Source organism: Protopterus annectens, chromosome 17.part0 (assembly GCF_019279795.1).
Source record: "Protopterus annectens isolate FY-2018-M chromosome 17.part0, PAN1.0, whole genome shotgun sequence".
Taxonomy (NCBI): domain Eukaryota; kingdom Metazoa; phylum Chordata; order Ceratodontiformes; family Protopteridae; genus Protopterus; species Protopterus annectens.
The window spans coordinates 206,593,858-206,613,781 of record NC_056751.1 but is presented as its reverse complement, the minus strand read 5'-3'; positions in this window follow the sequence as shown (position 1 = coordinate 206,613,781).

Below are 19,924 nucleotides of genomic sequence, written 5' to 3'. Positions count from 1 at the left end.
TGGTAAAATTTAAGAGGTGCAGCACTCAGCAGGATAAAAGCACTCTCATCAAACTACACAAACAACTCAGAGGACAAATAAACTCTACCAAAGCCATATTTGAGTTTTTGGCCTCCCAGGCCAGGAACAACCACAAAGCATTCTTTAGCTATGTCCACAACCTCAAAGGCAATACACAATTGTGTGCAAAGCTCATTGTAACTGGAGCCACTTATACTTAGCCAGAAGATATAGCAAACCTACTGGCTGATAAATTCAGCTCCAACCTTTCTCCTCTCTCCCCCTCAACCTTCCCTCAGGAAATATCAAATATACCTCCCCCTACTATCACTAGGGAACAGGTCGTTAATGCTCACTCTAAGACAAAGAACACTACATCAGTGAGCCCAAACAATATCCTAGGATGCCTTCTAAATAGCATGAAACATGACTTATCAGGGCCTCTGGAATTACTATTTAACTGTAGCCTCCAAACAGGTTTCATGCCAAATGAATGGAGAAAGTAACAGTCATCCCTCTGCACAAAGGTGGGACATCTACAGACCCTGGAAACTACATACCCATAAGTCTCACTAGTCTTGTATGTAAAGCTATAGAAAGAATTATCATGGAGATGATCAACAGAGATATAGTAAACCTCCAGACACTGGACCCAACCCAGTTTGGTTACATCAAGGGCAGATCATGCCTACTCAGCGTAGTGGACTGCTTTGAGAAGGTCAACAAAGCAATGGAAGAGGGCAGAATTGTTAAGACTGCCTACCTTGACCTGACTATGGCATTTGACATAAAACCCCACTATGGCATTGACAAATTGAAGAGGTTAGGTACAAACCCATATGTCACCCGGTGGATAGTCAACTGGCTCACAGACAGGACCCAGGAAGTTAGAATTGGGAGACCACCTCTACAAAGGGGACAGTCAAGTATAGTCCCTTAAGGATCAGTCCTTGGACTGCTCCTTTTTGGCATTTACTTTTCAGAAGTCAAGGCCAATGTCAGTGGTCTCTGACTGACAATTTGCAGATGTTTGCAAATTAGGAGCTGTCATTGAATCTCACACTGACACAAATGTTCTCCAGGAGGGGCTGGCACAGACAGACAACTGGTGTCAGAACCATGGACTAAATCTAAATGTCAAGAAATGCATAATAGTATCCTTTGGGAAGCCATCCATCCCTGGTAACTATCATATTAACAACACATCCCTTAGAGTTGACCCAGTAGTCAGGGATTTAGGGACACACACAGATAGTAATATAGACTTTGATTATCACGTGTTTACAGTGGTGAGGAAATCATTCTTTGTTGTGCAACTTATAAACAAAGGCATGGCATCTAAGTCCAAGGAAGTCATTGTTCCACTGTATTTGGCATTCATAAGGCCTATCATTGAGTGCAGTGCCCCCTTTGGTATGTACCTAACCAAGCATATCCAACAACTGGAACGTCCACAGACGTTCCTCACTAAAAGAATACAAGGTGTAAGTAATATGTCCTGTGCAGATTGCCTCAATACCCTATCCCTGTATTCTGTCTCCTACAGGCTTTTGAGGGAAGATCTATGCCTGTCATACAGGGCATTGTCAGACCCCACTCTGAAGAACATCCTGCATATCCACAAAACAACAGCACCAGAAATACCAATTCTAAAGACTTAAGCCTTGCCTGTGATAAAAACAGAACTGCTGGAGTGGTAACTATGTATCCCAGAGACTACCCCATCCATGCAATGGGCTCCCCATCCATGTGAAGCAGAGTTCCTCCCTAACCCAATTCAAGTGCAACTTCAACTATTGGATGGGAAAAATGGAAATTCCATCCCTGGTTTGGCACCTATGTCTCTTATGCAAACAGGTAACCTGTAAATAATTAATTTCCCAGGCCCATGTTTACAATTTTCAAGGGTATCAGAACTTGTCAGAGATTTGGGATGCATGGCTAGGCTTAAAAAGGCCCTTGTGGTTGTTAGCCTAGTAAACACTTATGAACCTATGAACCTATGGCTGAGGAAATACTGTAGGCATTTCCTGGGGAAAGCATATGACTGGCTATCATATACCTCTGCCCATGAATGCCTTATTTAAATTTACAGCAGGCCAGAAAGACAGATTACCCCCCCCCCCCCACACACACACACACACATGCACTCATATACCAATACATTTTTTTTTGGAAATAATGGCATTCTTCCAAATGGTTGAACATCTACATCATTTGTACCTGGATAAATGCATGATACTTTACTAAAAGCAGCTTAATTTCTAGCTTTCATAAACAGGAAAGGGTTTAGGTCATCATACTTTTAAAAGTATGATTAAACAGAATGCACTTTAATTCTGTTAATCAAAAGATTTTAAATTGTACTTTTATGATTGTCAAACTATATGAGTGAGTTAATAATATAGGATAATTTTATTGTAGTCAGGTATCAACATATTTATGCCTCTTTCTTCATACAGCTACATTATCATGGTAATTCTTTGAAAAGAAGAACCACAACTATCATTATTAACTTTGTACTTTCATGTGGGTCACTGTACTGAAATTTACATCTTGATTGATAAGTCTTAGATTACCCATCATAAAGTATTGTTTTTGCAGGGATGAACTATCGTTATTAACTTTGTACTTTCATGTGGGTCACTGTACTGAAATTTACATCTTGATTGATAAGTCTTAGATTACCCATCATAAAGTATTCTTTCTGCAGGGATGAACGGAGAATCAATTTGCATTTCCATTAAAGGCATTACAGATGTCTGTCATAGCTTTCTCTACATATTCTAGGTCATACATTGAAAATTAAATAGTCACCATAAGGCTTGTCCTTAATCACAAACTAAGTGATTACCAGTAACTGAACAAAATATATTTTTGGGGGAATTCAGTAAAGCCTACACAGAGTGATTTTTCCATGTAGGCATAGTGGCATGGCCCCAATATGGAAACTGGCAGCTGTGCGATCCAGTAAATAGAGCAGAGGAGCGTGCATGAGCATGCAGACATGGAAGTGTCTGCATAATGCAAATCACCACAATAAGGAAGTGAATTTCATCCAAATGAGGTCAAATGAGGGTGCTGGAGTGATCCAGCAAGCAGATAGGTAGTCGTGCAGAAACCGTGTAGGTGTCTGAAGTGTACACAGAAAATAACCATGTACAAGAAATCAAAAATTGAACAGGGGCTGTAAAAGCCCTTTTAGAAGGTCAGGGATTGCATATTAGGGACAGATATGTTCAAAACTATGCCCTGTATGTGTAAAAAATAATGCAAAATAATAAAAAATATATATTTTAATAGTCATATCGCGTTTGCATGCCACGCAGCGGTGCGCAAACATGCCATTATGCAAAAAAAAAAAAAAAGAAAAAATTGTAAAATCCAAAAACAAGACGTAAGAATAATGCATTATTGAGCCCTGCAAGCAGTATGCACAGTGATAGATTCAATTGGTTGCTAACGAGGCAGGTCCTGGAATAGTGAAATATCCAGGCTGTGTGCACTGATCAGTATGCAAATGAGTTGGGGATACTGAACAGCAAAAATGAGCTACTGTGTCCACAGATAAAACTATGGCAGCCCCTGAACCATGTCGGTGTCCACAGAAGAGGTAGCTGACATTAAAATGGTGTGTGTCACATTATGTTTAAGTGGATTGGAGCACAACTGTGCCCATTTGCGTGCCACACAGCTCAGCTAAGCAAGGGGGAGTGGCTGGTATTGCTAAGCTTTGTTTAGCTTTGGGGTGTGTGTTTTAGCTGGTTTAAGCTATGCTGAGCATACCCATGCATTGGGGGTGTGTGTCCATAATGGTGATCAGTGTTTACATCAGCCCCGTGGATTTGAGCACCATGCCTCAGTGTTTAGCAGGAAAGCTATTTAAAAAAATGATAATAGCCTGGGAAAGCCAATCATATATAATGGATTGTTAAGCCCTGTTCCACAGACACTGGGCCATTCAACCCCCTTAATGATATACCTGACAGGTGGAATGCATCATAGTTAGCCAATCATACAGGGTGCATCTGTGGCACACCACTATAAAGTATGCATACATCCTACAATCTGATTTTTCCCACCTACTCTGCACCAATGGAGTACACATTTGGGAATTTTAACTGACAGAATGCTAGGGCCTGCTGCTGCTCTGGTACATCTGTATGTGCTAGAGGCTGAAGGCAGTGTTGATGGTGTTGCTGACAACAGGCCCCTAGACTGAGAAGTAGAAGAATGGTCAGGCCCAGTGTAACCTTCCAGGGGCTACATGAGCTGGAGATTGTAGAGCACTACAGGGTGGACAAGGACATACCACAAGAACTCAACAAGCTTTGCCGCCCACAACTCAGACCCAGAGCCAACAAGGGGGAACCCATCCCAGTGGAAACAAAGGTATGTGTAGCCCTTAGAATATTAGCTACAAGTGGTTTTCAAAGACCAAATTGGGACATAATAGGGGTCTTACAGGTATCTGCATCAGGGTACTCCACCAGTTCTTGGAGGCCATGCAAACACATGCCAGTGAGCACATTTATTTACCTTGCACCTCTGAGGAGAGGGCCAGCAGTATGCGTCTCTTCCACCATGAAGCGCACTATCCTGAGGTGCTGGGTACCATAAACTGCACTCATGTACACATCAAAGCACCACCCAGTGAGGAGGGTAGAGTCTATATCAACCACTAGGGGTATCACTCCATCAATTGTGAGGTTGTGTGCAATGCCCAGGGCATTATCATGCATGTGTGTGTCAGAAGTACTGGCAGCTATCACTACTCCCATATCTGGCACGATCACAACTGAACCAGATGTTTGCCAAGGGGGGACATCCCATGCGGCCATCTACTGGGGATGCTGGCTATGCACTGGAACCGTGGATGATGATACCCATCAGAAATACACACACACCTACCAACGAACACCATAATGAGGCACATACACAAACTAGGAAGATCATAGACAGTGTGTTTGGGCTGCTCAAGTCACAGTTCCAATACCCTGATACATCAGGTAGAGTCTTGCAGTACTCTCCAGCAACATGTGCACAGATGTTCACAGTATGTGCCATGCTACACAATATGATCCTGCAGAAACAGCTGTGGCAGGACCATCACAGGGAAGGGACACACAGACCCCCACCAGAGCTTAGGTCCCCAAAGGCACAGGGGGACTCAGAGGTGGAACCCCGTGAGCCTGTCCCTGTAGGCAGATGTAGGCATGCCCAGTATGCCCTGGTCTTGGCAAAGAGGCAATGCATAGCACATTCACTGACAGTGTAGGGTCCTAGGGACTGACACCTTACTCAGACTTGCATACAGAGTAAAAAGGATGCCAGCCACATGACATAACCTCTACCTTACCATGTATTTACTGTGTGCATCAGACAGAGTCAGCCCTGAAACATAGGTCTCCCAACTACTGCATCCACAAGGTAAGTCACTCTCCTTTACTACAAATGTACAGGGTACTAGACTATGGTAGCATATGTATGGACCTGCTGCATGTATGTAAGGGAATAGAGTGGGCTACTGGGCTACTAGCATTAAACTAATAGCTACTTGCTTGGGACAACAGGTACTATGTCCAATACTGGGTACCCCATAATATGCATGAGGTCACAGGGCTGGAAAACCTACAGCAATATGCAAGGGGAATGCCAAATTGTGGGGCATAGGAAAGATGCAACACTATCAATGCCAGAGTCCGCTACCCCCAAAACACCAGTGTGCTCACACAACTTTAGTAACAGTTATATGTTTGCAAGGATATATCTGCAGATCACACAATCTCAGGGTGGTCACAAAGAACCTGGCGAAATGTTCTGTTTTACACAAAACACAGGGGATACAGTAGGGCTCACACAGTGTATGTCTGTCTGTCTGCTGTTGATAGTGTGTGGAATTAAACCTCACCTTCAGGTGGCTCACTTGGCTAAATACATTAGCATGGTTAACGGTGTTGATAGTTCAAACCAGGCTGCACCTACAACATTTGCATGTGAGGTACTCCTATGGTAGGAGACCTACAAACAATCTATTCATGCCAGAAAGCTGGAAAAGGCAGAGAAAATGGGTGGCAGAGGACCAAATAAACAGACATTATACCTAGTAAGTGGCTAGTATAACAGCAGGTTGCAACAGGTCAGATTAGCAGAATGATGTAAAGGCCATCATTTAACTGTGTCAGTACTTACAACAATTCGGTGGACTGCATTTAGTAGTATATTACTGGATAAACACAACTGTATGAGGAACAGAGCAGACATATATGGGATGGAATGATGGACATTCTGCAAAAATATGTACAGTGAGAGGTGGGAAGACTGTCACCCTCTGTGTTGTGTTACATCATTTACCTCAGTCACATCATACCTCTCAACGAGTTAGAGCAGGAAATATGGACAAAGCCTTGAACAGTTGGTGGGACAAAGGCCCAAATACAAGGGGAAAGATTAATTGTTGGCCAGACAAATGTATAAAGTTCAGAGAATAACAGGCTGTGCATTAGCATGGGTTTGCTGATGGGTATGGAGTCAGTAACTCAAATGTCTGTCAGCATGTCGTAATGTCAACCTATAACAATTTGCCAATAGTGTACCAGAAATCAGCAATGCTATGTACAATGTAACATACATATGCAGAACTCCTTACATTTTGTTTACAATTGTCACACTTGATAGGTATGAGACATATATTATGTTCAGCATACAGCCAGGGAATGCCTTAGACAAAATTTCAAGAAGGTGACTGTTGAATCAGATGCAGCAGCCATTTGGCTGGAAGACACAAAATCTCAGACTGGAGTACAGGTAGGTCTGGCCTAGAGTCATCTTGCAAGTAATGACAGTCTAACTGGGCATGCTCCTACACTTGGCTAACTTGACCTCATGTCTGATGCCTCATTTGAGTGAGGAACTGATATATGAAAATATGTGTGTGCATATAGGCAGCTATGTATATGTATCTGTCTCTCCCTATCCCCCTCACATATGATTACTCAATCTATCAGTTTGTGGCACAGATATTATATATATATATATATATATATATATATATATATATATATATATATATATATATATATAAATAGAGCTACATAAAGGTGTAGAGTGATATAGACCCTCCACATATATCTATATCACACACAGCTACAGTTACATCATATATATATATATATATATATATATATATATATATATATATATATATGAATAGAGCTACATAAAGGTGTAGAGTGATATAGACCCTCCACATATATCAATATCACACACAGCTACAGTTGCATCATTTATATATATATATATATATATATATATATATATATATATATATATATATATATATATATATATATATCTGGGTTCTGGACATTTGCTCGAATGAACAAATGACTGAAACAGGAACGGCCGGGCATACTTACGCGAAAGTGCTTTTCATGGAAAAAGCACTTTCGCGTAAGTATGCCTGTTGCTGAGGCTGTACTACAATGCGGATAAGGGAATTTTCCCTTTTCCCCACTGTAGTGCAGTCTCGGAGGGTGAATATTAAAGTAGGGGGGTGTGGGGTGCACAGCCCCCCACATGGGGGGGGGTGCATGTGGGCAAAGCCCCCCTGCTAAAATGTAAATGTAGTGTTTTATTTTTTTTGTAACACACTTTAAGGAAAGCGCTTTTTTGATAAAAGCGCTTTTGTTAAAGTGTGTTCGGTTATTATGGATTCATACGTTTGCTCATTCGAGCAAATGTCCTAGATCCATACACAATCACACCCACACACACCCACACTCACACACACACACACACACACACACACACACACACACACACACACATACGGTTTACTATTGAAAAGTCGACGCTCACCTTAATGCCTATCATCTGCTTGACTTACAGACTTCCGAACGATGAAAATCTTGACAGATTTAAATTGTGAGCTTCATAATCTCGAATAATAGCTGGATTTGCACATATGAATGTCGTAGAAATTAATTCACTTTTGAAGATGATGAAATCACCTGATTTTCGCGATTACCATTGATGTTAACACATACTCACAATTAGCATGCATGGAAAATGTGCATACTGCATGAATGGCTCAGTAATAGATGTAAACACAGCATTGTACTGTATTAACAGGTGAATCAGTGGAAGACTACGTTCAGAAGTGGTCCTTTGGATGTATTAAAAAATAAAAGTAAGTTTATCACAGTCAGATGCCATTGACATTTTTATTATAGAAGAATGTATCTGTGGGAAAAAATGTCGACATATACAAAAAATAATGTGCAGTAGTATTGCTGTGAATACAGTTATTTAGGCATATGTGCGAGTGCAGTAGATAGACATGTATATGTAAAAAACGTTTATATCTGTTGAACTTGGCCCATAGAAAGTGGCAATTATGTTGTGATAGTGACATTTTTATATACTGTTATATACTGTGGATACTTGTTGCATGTATAGTTAATATTTTTATTAAATCCATTCAATTAAGTAGCAGAGATGTGACAGATGCTTGTGATGTTGTCTACATTTTGTCCTTGAAGTGATGGTATTACTTAGGTGTGTCATTGCAGTTTTACTATGTATAGTTATTGAATATTGTTATATTACAAACTATATGGTTAGCTGCCAGAAAATCTTTAATGAGCCTTCAGTATAAGATGTTTATTTTTGTAATGTTGTATATGTGGTTTAATTTTAGGTTTAATTTAATAATACGGTTTAGCAACATGCAGTGAATTCTCCTGGAGTAGTTAGCAATAGTTATTCAACTGTAATATCACAGAAGGGATGGTCAATACTGTGTATTGATGGCTACCAGTATTATTTGGAGAGAAGAAAGGAAATATTGGTGTGGTACAATGAAAAGTAAACAAAAATGTAAGGGTTGTTGCATTATAGATACAATAGATAGTGGTGAGAAATTATTGAAAAGTGTAGAACATTTTCATGCACCAGATGTTATCAGAGTAGAACAAACCAAGGTTCATGATAAAATTAAAAGGAGAGCTGAACAGATATTAGAGGACCCATGTAGAATCGTCCCTAATGTTCTAGTGAGCACATCTATCGATGTTGTAACTACTATGTCCAATACTGATGCATTGAAACAATGTATACGTAGGCTTAGAAGGAGGAATCGTACCCTACCTAAAGTGAACTTGACTACATTAAAGGATCTCAATATGGTACCTTTAAAACAGGAGGAGTTTATAATTAAACATAGTGCATTAAGGAGTCATACTTATGATGTTGTTATCATGACTATTGAAAGTAATTTAAATGTACTATGTAAATCAGTATTTATATTGATGGATGGGACTATTCCTATTAGTACTCAAGAATGTAAGCAGGTGTACTCAGTGCATTGCAATTTGGAAGGTAATGGACCCAGTAAGGTTGTGCCTGTCATTTATGGTATACTTCCTTCAAAATGTGAGGAGTGTTATGATCAGTTTTGGTCTGCATTACTGTCCATTTGTGAAGAATTTCAACAGCAGTTAAATTCTAAAATGGTACTCAGTGATTTCAAAAAAGGGGCTGTGAATAGTATAATGAAGCACCTTCCTAACAGTACATCTAAAGGTTGCTTGTTTCATCTTTGCAAGATTTCATGCAGGTAAACACAGAAGCTTAATCTTACAACAGTGTATGATAATGACACTCACTTTGCATTGCTCTGTAAACATATTCCTGCTTTGGCATTCATATGAATTGAACATGTAATGAAAACATTAACTTCAATTGAAGAGGCTTTGGGTGAAAGAGGTGCAGGTTTATGTGATTTCTTTAAGAATAACTCCATTTTAGGTCATCCTCGAAGGTATGGCATGCATGGTAATACTTCTGCGAGGCAACCCCCACTATTTGAAATGTCTTTTTGGAACCAGTCAGATACTTGTAATATGGGCTACCCTAGGAGTCAGAATCCATTGGAAGGCTGGCATTGCAGGTGAAGGAGTTTACTAGGAAAAAAAAGAATTGTATATTATGGATGTTTTATGTGCAATTTGCCTAGAACAGAATCACTTGGAAGACCTTAAACAAAGTGTTATGCTGTGTTCCTTCCTCTCCTAAAAATGTAGACTCACTGATAAAGAATAAATGCTACAGTGTGTACTAGCTAAACGTGGTGAATTTACACCACTGGGATTTGTGCAACTAAAGGCACATCATCACTCATTTTAACACTATCAGTGGAAATTCCTACTGAAATTGTTGATTAATACAGTTACGGTTTATGAGTATATGTTACTGTAATTTAAGAAAATGGGACTTAAGTGACCTCAACACAATGGATTATTATGGTTTGTTGACACATTTGTTTGATATATATTTTTTTGAAACGGTAAAATGCATTAAGTTGATCGTGCAATGATGTACTTGTTTCACTTGGATGGCACTGAAGCATGATTCACTGTGGAGAGAACAAAATGGATGGCATTTCCGAAAACTGCCGTAACATGTCGAATTTGGCATTTTTAACATCAACACATGTTTTTTGACATTTTCTAATTCTGATTATTCCATTTTTCTGCTTTCTTTTTCGATTTTAAGTTACATTTTTTTTATTTCAACTTTTCAATAGTAAACCATATATACACACATATACATGTGTATATGTCTATGGAGATGTATGAATATCCACACATACATGCAGGATGCTGTGGTTATCTGGACCTACACACACAGCAGTTGTGTAATGGTAACTGTGAAGGCTGCCAGCCCAGCTAGAAAGAATTTTGTAAATACGTTTATGTCATTGTAAATATTAATATGATCCATAGGCTTGTCCACAAATGTAAGTGACCTGTATGTTATGTGCTGAGGTTCAAAAATGTAACCACAGTACACCTTGCTGGAAAAGAACACAAATGCACTATATGCCTGTGCAAATGTATGTTTTTATAGCAAAAATGGGACATGCAGAGTTAACTTGCAAACTGTGAAAAAATAAGCAGAGTTTTATGATTGTATTTACCACAGGTAAAAAACAGAATGTTTACAGCTAGAGTTTCTTTCTGTTAATAAATACTAGGCTTAAAATGTAAAAGTGTTAATTGTTTTATGACTTCCAGTTTCAGGCAAGCTTCTAAGAGATAAGTGTCAGCTTCTAATAGATGAGTATTTTTCATAGAGACATGTTAAATTCTGTTGGTATCTGTTTAGCCTGGGAACTAAGGCAGAAGTAACAAGAATGATGTAATCTGAGATGACTAAGCAGAAATTTTTGATAGTAACTTAAGAACTATCTCAGAGAGAAACTGTGCATTTTGTATTTGTCTCAGGATCTGTACACATCCATCTTCAGCGCTTCTCATTTGCATTTGCTTTGCTCTGCAAGTAAGACTTAGATCATAGTATTTCTCTTACAGATAGATAGAAAAATAGTAAGATCAGTCTAGATGTTTTCTGTATTTATGTGAGACTGTCCTGCAATGTTGTTTTGAAGTATTTCCTGTGATTCTGAACACTGTTGTCACTGTACTGGGTTATTGAGTATTGTCTTGTTCTGTTATTATTCATTATTAAATATATTTAAACCTTTTAATTGTGGCCAGTTTGTGTAGAGACTCTTAAGCTCTGAGAGTACTTGCACGTATTTGGTAACACTGTACGGTCCTAAATAGCCTTCATGTCTTAGACACACTTACCATTTGGATAATAGTAACATTGCACAATAGAATTGGTCACCCTTTAGGAAGGGCCTTATGGTAGCTGATAAGAGTGGTTGGTGGCAGCTGGTACTACATTATTGTCTGGCAGAAGGGGGCATAGCTACTGAACCTGTGCCAGCCTTCCCCAGGAGTGTCTATATGTTTGTATATAAATCAAATCTCAAAGTGTGTGTGTGCGTCAGCTATTTGGGCAGGGTCATGAAACACTAGTTGGACAGAGAGGGTGCTGGAGGTTTTGGCTTGACCACTCAGCTCAGGCCTGAACCCTATAGCTTTGCCAGTAGGGAGTCTTATTGGGGATCTGGAAAGAGAGGGACAAACCAGCTCCAGACTGACTGTGATCTTTGTGTGTTCTTAAGAGAAATTGTACATTACTGTGTGTGTACTTGTCATCCTCCCAATGTGCATGTCCCTCACTGGTGTTAGTGGTGAGGACTGAGGCTCCTTGATTACTGGGCCAGGGCAGGGGCATCACAGTAACAGACCAAGGCCACATAATGACATTACTGCTCAAACTCAGAACCCTCTGCCTCTGGAATGGTACCCTGTAGACAGACAATTATGAGCAAGTTTTGTAATATGCAATGGCATCAATGCAAGGCTTGGACAGGCCATATTTTCAATGGCCAATTGTCCACCTAGCAAACTGCAACTAGGCAGATATGGTGGAACTGGTACCTGTACACACATAGCAGGGGTATTAACATGTACCCCACTGCTAGGACACTAGATACACTAACAGAAAAAGCAGATTCACTCTGCAGGCCACACATGCTGTGTAATACAATGCCACTTTGCATAGTCCACAAGTACTGTGGTTGCAGCCATGTGCACAACAGATTTAACCAGTGGTGTATGCAATATGTACTGCAAGATATAGTGTGTAACAGTAGGTAGGTAGGGGTTGTAATCTCACTGCAACCACCTTGTGGGTGTGGGTGGGTGTCTGTGTGTAAATATTTCCCTAACATGTACAGACATAGCCATCTGGCATTTTTCAGTGCCATGATGAATCATTTTATAGCCCTGTGAGTTATGTATTCCTGAACGTTGTCCTTCCTATCATCACCTGCTGATGTCACCCACCTTAAAATCACTGCTTGACATTGTAATAGTAGATGACATTCTAACTGATAAATAACAGATAAACTCTGTGGTACATGTGATAAGTATATAATACTGTTGTATGTACTACTAGATATGTAGGCATTGCAATCTCACAACAGGCAACTGTGTGTGTGTGTGTGTGTGTGTGTGTGTGTGTGTGTGTGTGTGTGTGTGTGTGTGTGTGTGTGTGTGTGTGTGCATGCATGTAAATATACCCTCTTGTAGCAGTGTGCCAGTCTTGCCTATGGTTAAACATTTTAAGGCCATGTGAGTACCTGCTGCCCCTAAATAGCCCACATCTACATAAGCATAAATGCTATGTGCCACCATCTACATTTGTAGGTACACAACACTCAATTGACACATATCAAGGGTGGCATGCCTTGCCATGGGGCATGCATGCAGGACTATGCTGTCCACCCCATTGGCCCTGGCAGACTGCTCTACACAGATCACCTAGGTAACCATGCATATGTAAAGCCTTATCTTGCTGATATCATATGTCTGCTTAGCTACCATGCCATCCTGAGCTGCTGTATCGCCACAAAGTCTCCACAGCTTAGTCACTCAGACCCCTGCAACAGAAACATACAAAGTTCTGAGAGACACCTGCCATTCTGTGACACCACCACCAATCTAACATTATGCAACAAAGGAACCAACACGTTAATGTGTACTCATGACAGATACCAGCAGACAGCACCTGTCATGGCATAAGAGAACCACAGTAAACAATGTAATGTAATGTACTATAGTCACAATGTGCATCAGACTCGTATTTGAATATCCCTGCATCAATGTTATGGATGGCAGGGATGGTGCACATGTATCATCACATGCACAGAGTGTGGTGTGGGGGTTCCAGAGGCCTAGGCTGTGGCAAACAGTTGACATCAAGTGTGGGGGTCAGGAAAGGGTGGTGGTCAGCTGGCCTATTGAGAGATGCTGTGTGTGTCTGTCAGTGACCTGCATATGACACTGATGTATGACTGTGTGTGTGTACACAGTCAAGCCATGTGCTAGCCCTACATGTGGGTATGTTGGGCAGCAGTGGATCGTATATGGCAGATTGGACAGTTCACCATCTCTGGACATAAACATGGGAACTGGCTCTGCCAGAGTGGCACTGGCACCACCATACCCAGGGTCAGATGTGGTACTAGTCGCTGGTGGTGACTGGTGTTTGCTGGGACAGTGTCTCTCATGGGACCGGCCAGGACCATGTGCCCATGGCCTGCCTCATCATGGTGTGGACAGTACCCCCCTTCTGTAGTGCTGAAGGTACACCACTACGGGAGCATGAGTGTGCATTGCCACATAGACTCTCAGCATGATGTTGCTGACCTACAGTCACGTGTCTGACGCTGTACTTCCACCACATGTTCTATCATAGACAATGAGTGGTCAAGGTCTGACAATGTCTCAACCCACCATCTGTCCACTACATCAGTGAAGCAATGCATGGCATCACCAATTTTGTGGATGGAGTCAAGGATGCCAGACAGTGATGCATCCATAATCCTGAGCATGCATCTGGTGTTGTGTTCAGAATGTGCCTGTGCATCTTTGATGGCCTAAAACATGCATTGAGTGACAGGTGGTGGATGGGCAATAGTCCACCTTCGAGCACCCCTGTCAATCTGCCTGTGTGGGACCTCACCAGCTGTATGGCTATGGCTACTATAGACAGTCAATGATGCCATAGTCATCACACTCGCCTGTCTGATGCCACCAAACTCTGACTGTCCAATATCTGTGGCCGCAGGGGACTGGGTATGTGTGGTCATACTGACTGTGTGTAGGGACATTTGGGGGTTGAAGTGGGATGTCAACCCACAGGACAGATTCAGACCCCCAACAACCCCACCTGTGCTTCACTATGGCCACCATCATCATCATCAAAGTCCGATGAGACACTGACATCAGGTTGTCAGGGGAAACAATCCAACCACCACGGTCACCTGTGAGGAGGAAGACAACATACCTACATTAATACCTGCACTATTTTGTCTGCTGATCCACACACACACACACACACACACACACACACACACACACACACACACACACACACACACACACACACACACAGGTGAGACCCACAACTGCCTTATACATACCATGTCTTATTTCTGAACCCATGCACAACACACAAGCAGACTACAACATACACAGACAAGACAGGCCCTTCATAACATGCACTGCAGCTATACCCAGTTAATGTTGCCAGAACTATACATCTGTGAGATAAGTGATATGTCAGTGTATGTGATGGACCTACCCCTACAACACACTGCATCCATCTTCACCATATTACTGCCCCCGGTATAGCAGACTGCATAGATCTTCACAACAATAAGTGCAAATATGTAACAGCTCCTGCAAATGCACTACTGTGATTACCAATTCAGTGCACTGCAGTGAACCCCTCCAAAACTGAACATACAAGTATTGTACTCTGGCTAAGCATAACAGTTGTGTTTATGGCAAACTGGCTGCCTTTAACATGCTTAGGGTATATGTGAGCCATAGCAAAACAGTTTCACACTCAGTGGCTACAGGATGTTGGACTCTGGCCACACTAGATGTATCTATGGAAATGTGAGGCAGAGATATTGTCAGCAAACACAAATGTGGCATTATTAGAGGATAATATGTGCATATATCAACATGTACTGTAGCAATTCTGATATGGCCCACATTGCTGACATTCTGAGTATGTGTGCACAAGTGTGCATTACAAACAACCCCCCCCCAGTGTAGATTGACCTGACATCTGTGTACTGGTATTCAGAGGCTGCCAAAGTGACTACTACAGTATTACTGTGATGAACACATGAGGCTTACCTGGACACTCTTCTGCTGTGAAAGCTGTACTTCCACTTCCACGACATATGGGGTGATGGATGCTTGCAAGCTGGTGGTTGATGCCAGGTTTGCCAAAAGCTCCTCTATGGATGAGAGTAGTTGTGTGCTGCAGGCCCTCCACCAGGGATAGCACAGTCCCTGGCCACAGCAGTGGCCCTTTACCATAAGGCATTTATCATGCCAGTCATCCAGTGTTGGACCTGCTCATAGCTTCTTTCCTGTAGCCCTACTTGGTTCACAGATTTGATGAGGTCATCCCACAGGGCAGCACATTGCTCCCAATTCTAGTGACTGTTAGAAAGCAATATGTTGTGTTGGCGTCTGAGCCCATCCATGATTATTTCATTTTTGGCATCAGAAAAAGTTTGGTGCCTCCATCTGTACATGGTTTCTGAAAGACAAGAAGAGGGGAACATGTCACAGGACCACATACATTGCTCTGCACTATGTACACACCCTGCATATCCAAAGTGTGCAGCACTATCCTCCATTAACTACCACATGATACCCCACCATCTATCAACACAGTATGTATGTGGCTATCAGCCACATAGTGACAATACATCTTGAGTTTTCCTGATCATCTTGCTCTTTCCTTCTACTTGCTGCTTGTTCTCTAAAGTGTTCAACTGCTTCTTTTCTGTTGCATTTATTATTGCTTATTTATACCCCATCTAAATTGTAAGTGTTATTGTAAGCCTCATACTTTTGGTTTAAGCACTTGGGCTTTAGCCCCACCCCTTAAGTCTCCCTGGCCTTTCTCCCTCAGATTCTGATAAATACAGATGGACAATATCCTACAGTTTCTCCAGCCAGTCTGGTTGATATGGGCATCCTGACACAGTGTAGCAACTGCCTCATGTACATGGATAACCATCTACTATCACCACCTAGGAACACAATTTGTGCAAGATGCAATTAAATTAGGAACTTAGAGTCCATGCTCTCTCTTTCTCAAGCCAGTATATCTGGCACCAAAAAGGTTGTCAACATAATCAGTAAATCTCACACACCACCCACACCTACACAACACACACCCACATATGCGGTGGTCTGCAACATAAACATCCTCAAACAAAGGACACCTCCGAGGCAAAAACACATGTGATCTCCACAGCCTTCCAAACCACATACCATGGAAAGTCCACGTCTCACAGCCGCTAAGGCTTCACCATAAACACAGCATATTAGTCATAGGAGACACCTGGGCTACAAGCTGATGGCAAAGGTTCTTGCCTCCCCCACAGTGCCATTTTTAGGAGAATTGATGAGGCTAAGACTGCCAACATAAATATGTCAACAAAACGCAACGTAAAGGTCATGCTGCTAAATGGTGGGAGTCTGAAAATGAAACTGCACTCGTTGCAAGCATTCTTAACCCTGGAAAATGACATCTGTGCAGTCACAGAAATCTGAATCACAGCTACAGAGAACACCCCAGTCTTACCGTGTTACCCATCCTATCATAGATTCAGACCTGAAACTGTGGCCAGTAAAGCTGAAGGTGATGAAGTTTCAATATACTGTATATCAAAGACATGCACACCTCCAGGCTGGTTCAAATAGTATGACGCATGGGAGATGCTCAAGGTGCAGTTAACCATTGACAAGACCCCTATTGAAATCATAGCTAGCTACTGGCCCCCAAACCTGACTCAAGATGGCCATTCCACCTATATGGACCTGTTTGATGTTATCAGAATGCAACCCTTCACCCTTATCCTGGGTGATTTTAACTACCCAAACATAGATTGGAAGAACTACTTGTGCCAGAACAGAAATGCCCAGAGATTCATAGAATTTTGTAAATGCAAACATCTTTGAACAGCTAGATGACACCCCACAAGAGGTGTATATATCTTGGACATGGTATTAACATGAGTAACCACTGCAGCATCCCTATAGTATCATCCTCCCTGGTAAGATTCAACCATAAAGTGGTCAATTTTTAACTGACCATCTCCCACAATACCCATCTAGCTAGTGTCAGACATAGCAATGTCTCCAAAGTTTATTACAGGCTCCTGAGGGATGCCATAAACAAATACAGAGCCCCCTACCCCTCTGTAGGTACTGCCATCAATATCCAAAACTGCACTAAAGCAGTATATGAACAGTTTTATATATATAGATGCAAGGGATCAGGAATACCCGACAGGACTACACCATCCTCTGCAAGGATAAGTAAACCTGCCTGGTGGACATCTGCAATAAATAAACTGTATAACAACAGGAAAATATCACTGTCCAAGAGCAGGAAGGAGCAGGTGCCCAATTGGAAGCAATGTCACCTTAGCCTGAACAAGCAAATAAGAGCAACATTGACATCCTCCAAAGCATACATCAAGTCTAAATTGGCAACATCTACTACCAACAATCATAAGTCCTTCTGCACACCTGTCCACAACCTCAAAGGAAGCACCCAGACCTGCTCAGAAGTGTTGGTTAAGGACACCACGTATACAAATGCCATAGGTATAGCACACATGTGGGCTGACAGATTTGTGGAAAATGTCACCTCTCTGCCCCATCCAACAGTAAATCAGAACATCCCCAGTACCTGCCCCCTTCACCTAATATCTAGAGAACAGATCATCACTGCTATCTCAAACGCAAAACATATAGCCTCCATGGGACCCGATAACATCCCAGGCTGCATTCTATATGAACTCAGGCAAGAACTTGCCATACCATTAGGTACTCTATTCAACCAAAAGATGAGTACTGGCTTTGTCCCAGCTGAGTGGAGGATAGCCATTGTCATCCCTTTCCACAAAGGTGGAGCCTCCACTGATCCAGAAAATTATAGACCCATCAGCCTGATCTGCAAGGCCATGGAATGATTTATCATGGACCTCATTAACAAGGACATAATCAACGTTCGCACATGGGTGGCCTAATGGTTGAGGTGTTTGCCTTACAAACACAAGGTGCAGGGTTTGAGTCTCACAAAGAATAATTGGCTTGGCTTAAAATGGCTCACAAGGGCAGTTAGCCTAGTACTAATCTATAAACCTATGATCCCACACAGTTTGGCCTTGTCAAGGGGAGAACATGTATGTTAAATTTGGTCAGTTTCTTTGAGACAGTCATCAAAGCCATGGACAAGGGGAAGACAGTGCACACCACCTACCTTGACCTGGCCAAAGCCTTAGACACTATTCCACAATTTGCCATAATAGATAAACTTTCTGAACTAGGCAGTAATCCATTGCTAGCAAACTGGTGCATTGATAGACCCCATCTAGTCCAAATAGGGGAAGCCACCTCATTCAGTAGATCCATAACAAGTGATGTACCCCAGGGTTCTATCTTGGGGCCTCTGCCATTTGGAATATACTTTTTCTGAGGTGCAGGGCAACAACAGTGGGCTACGGCTGACCAGGTTTGCAGATGACTGCATGCTGGATGCTGTCACCAAATCCACTAGTGATGTGGGCATCCTCTATGAGGGTCTTACTCAGACAAATGACTGGTGCCAGAAACTTGGCCTTAAGCTGAATACAACAGAATGCATCATCATCTCCTCTGGGGAGAGTGATGTCCCCACAAATTATCACATTAATAACAATGTCCTAGGCACCCAAGCAGTTGTGAGGGATTTGGGCACACAGGTTGATAGCAACCTGACATTTGACCACCATGTTGCCCTTGTTGTACAGAAAGTCTTCTACATGCCCCACCTCATAAGTAAGGGTATCTCATCCAGGGACAAGGAGGTCATAATTTCCCTGTATTCTTCCCTTATAAGGCCCATTATTGAGTACAATGCCCCTTTCAGCATGTACCTTGCAAAGCACATGCAGTAGCTGGAGAGACCAAAGAGGTTCCTCACCAGGTGAATCCAGTGCCTCAATCATCTACCATACAGTGATAGGCTAAAAGCCTTATCCCATTACTCAGTTTCAAACAGACTCCTCAGAGGTGATGTTTGCTTGTCATACAAGGTAATCATGGACTCCACCTTCATGGGACCGTTGCATATCTGCAAGTGAAGCCCCCACATGTTCACCCTCAACCTGGTCTGCGACATCAAAAGGACTTGTTTGCAGGACAGATTTGTGTCTCAGAGACTCCCCCATCTGTGGAATAGACTCCCTCTCCACATCAAGCAGAGTACCTCTTTGCCCCTTTTCAAATGCTACCTGGATAACTGGATGTGAAAAAGGAAATACACCCTTGCGATTCCACCAGTGTCCCTGTTGGACTGGGACATCAGGTGCTGACTTCTATAAACATGGGCTAAACACTTGGCTAGGCTTATAAGGGAC